This window comes from Xyrauchen texanus, chromosome 35 (genome assembly GCF_025860055.1).
Source record: "Xyrauchen texanus isolate HMW12.3.18 chromosome 35, RBS_HiC_50CHRs, whole genome shotgun sequence".
NCBI classification, from domain to species: Eukaryota; Metazoa; Chordata; class Actinopteri; order Cypriniformes; family Catostomidae; genus Xyrauchen; species Xyrauchen texanus.
Window position 1 is genome coordinate 40,010,783 of NC_068310.1, and position 3,240 is coordinate 40,014,022.

At 39.5% G+C, this 3,240-nt stretch overlaps 1 pseudogene; it reads left to right on the top strand.

Annotated features, from left to right (window-relative positions):
• The first annotated feature begins 1,105 nt into the window (after nt 1–1,105).
• On the top strand, nt 1,106–3,212 carry LOC127628605 (E3 ubiquitin-protein ligase TRIM39-like; annotated as a pseudogene).
• The last annotated feature ends 28 nt before the right edge of the window (nt 3,213–3,240 follow it).

Below are 3,240 nucleotides of genomic sequence, written 5' to 3' on the forward strand. Positions count from 1 at the left end.
GGAACTTCCTGAGGTGGAAATGCCCTCAGTGGGAGAGCCCAGTCCCAGCCCAAAATGTGGGCATACCGTGGGCATGTTATGTGCCCACAATGGGCCCCAATCTTCTTAGTGTTGGCAGCCCACACTCATCCCACACTTTTGATCCCATAGTGTGGTGTCCACACATGCCCCGCATTTCATGCTGGTACCGGGGTCCACAAGGGCTGCCCATTTCGGGCCCACATTTTCTGCCTGCAGTGGCCCCACACAGGCCCCAAATGGGCATATTTGCTTCATCCAGGCTGAGATCTACAAGAGGCAGGCAGAGCTACGAGGTGAGACGGTGGCGTCATCAGGCTGGAACGACAGGTAGAGCTGTTTATCATCTGTGTAGCAATGGTGGGAGAAGCCATACCCCTTAATGATAGGTCCATGTGATGTAGTGTAGATTTAAAAGAGGAGTGGTAAATTACCACTGGTGTGACTTGGACACCTCTCCTCTCCAGGTTACCTTAAAGGATCTGCCTGTGATGTATGAGTCAAACCATCCAAGTGCAATTTCTGTGATGCCCATGTGATGCCCAGGTCAGAAAGTGTTGACAGGAGAATCTGGTGATTCACTGTGTTGAATGCAACAGACAAGTCAAGAAAGATATTAAAGTATTTTAATAAATGCTTTAAACATATTGTTGACTTTTAGTTCATGTTAAGTAATGTTAACAAATGTAACTGTATTTTAAAGTGTTACCAATATAATAATAAACCCCATAATAATAAACATAGTAACACTCATTACACAACTCTATTCAAAATGTAAAATGTAAAAGTATTCTAATATATTCTATATTATTTACACCAAACCACAAATTCTGTCCCATAAATGAATCTGTGAAGTAAAGCCTCTTTGTTCTTGTGTAGAATCATCAGGCGTTGTTGTGAATAAGGAAACCCCTCCCACATTCATTGTTAACCAGGAAGAAATCTGAGACCGACACACCTGTTGATCTACAGTTTTAGATCTCGTCTGACCTGAAGCTCATTCGACTGAAGAACACGGAATAATTTGATCAGGATTAGGACAGTAATATTTGGGATGCACATTACTGAAATGCTCTGCTGTGAATGTGAAACTCTTTGATTTAAAAACAGAATACTGAGTGTTAAAACGTGATTAGTAAACTGAAAGTGAAACTTTGAAGAAGGATTTGGAAAATGGCATCTAAATCTTTTTCTGAGGAGGATTTCTCTTGTCCTGTGTGCTGTGATGTTTTTAAAAATCCTGTTGTCCTGTCCTGTAGTCACAGTGTGTGTGAAGAGTGTATTCAGAAGTTTTGGGAACGTAAAGGATCGAAAGAATGTCCAGTTTGCAGAAGAAGATCATCAAGGGACATTCCTCCATTAAATCGGGATTTGAAGAACTTGTGTGAGACTTTCTTACAGGAGAGAAGTCAAAGATCTTCATCAGGATGTGAAGCAGTCTGCAGTCTTCATGAAGAGAAACTCAAACTCTTCTGTCTCGATGATCAACAGCCGGTGTGTTTGGTGTGTCGAGATTCCAGAACACACACAAATCACAAATTCTGTCCTGTAGATGAAGCTGTCATCGATAATAAGGTCAGATCAATTATATTCAAAACATTTATTGAATCAGCATAACTTGCAGCATACTTTATGATTATACTATATACATACTTTATGATTATATGTTCATACTATATGAACAAATAATTACAGACAGTAAATGAAGATTATTCTGGTCAAACTCATAATGATCTAAAAGGAGAACAGGGCTGGAAAGTAAGAACTCTTTATATTAACATGTCCATTTCTTTCAGGAGAAACTCAAAACTGCACTAAAACCCTTACAGGAGAAACTGAGAATATTTGAGGAGTTTAAACAGAATTTGGATCAAACTGCAGAACATATTAAGGTTTGAATTAAACTGTGTAATTAAAGAGTGTGAAACATCCCATTTTTGGAAGTGTATATTGATATACAGTTTGACCATCAGATCTTTCTCTGAAATGTCTTTTGTTTCAGTTTCAGGCTCTGACACACAGAGAGGAAGATTAATGAGCAGTTTGAGAAACTTCACCAGTTTCTACATGATGAAGAGGCAGCCAGAATAACAGCACTGAGAGAGGAAGAGGAGCAGAAGAGTCAGATGATGAAGGAGAAGATTGAGAAGATGAGCAGACAGATTTCATCTCTTTCACACACAATCAGAGTCATAGAGGAGCAGATGACAGCTGAAGATCTTTCATTCCTACAGGTGGAAACAATGAACATTTATACAACTTCAATATTCATTATACTGGAGACAAATGTCAGTTTCAAACATTAAAAGCAAATTCAGTTTGGATGAATAATCTGTGTTTCTTTCTTTTTACAGAACTTGAAGAGCACAATGGAAAGGTTTGTATTGTGTTTCCTGTTCCTCTCTCGGTTCTGAACCAAAATCAACACGACTGACTCCTGAATGTTTTTCAGAACCCAGTGTACACCAGCAGATCCAGAGAACATTTCAGGAGTTCTGATCAATGTCCCAAAACATCTGAGCAACCTGAAGTTCACTGTGATACAGAAGATGCAGGAAAATGTTCAATACAGTGAGTTGAGAATACAACAATGAATTCATAATGATCATTTGTGTTATTTGATGTGTGTTTGAGTGTGTATCTGTCCTCTCTCTTCAGCTCCAGTGACTTTGGACCCCAACACTGCTCACAGTAATCTCATCGTGTCTGATGATCTGATCAGTGTGAGACTCAGTGAAGAGAAACAGCTGCTTCCTGATAATACTGAGAGATTTGATGTGTCTCTGTGTGTTTTGGGTTCAGAGGGTTTTAATTCAGGGATTCACTGTTGGGATGTTCAGGTTGGAGACTGTACATGCTGGTTTTTGGGTGTGATGACAGAATCTGCTCAGAGGAAGAAGAACATATTATCCAGGAGTGGATTCTGGTGTGTGGGGTTTTATGATGGTAAATATGGTGCAGTCATTTCACCTGATCAAACATCTGATGTCTCAGTGAAAGAGAAACTCCAGAGAATCAGAGTTCAGCTGGACTGTGACAGAGGAAAACTGTCATTCTCTGATCCTCTCACTAACACACACATACACACTTTCACACACACGTTTACTGAGAGAATATTTCCATTGTTCAGTGTTGGCTGTAAAATGTCTCCCCTGATGATCTTACCAGTGAACTCCTCTGAAAAAAAGACTTAAGAATGAAATTACAGATTAAACTTGTATC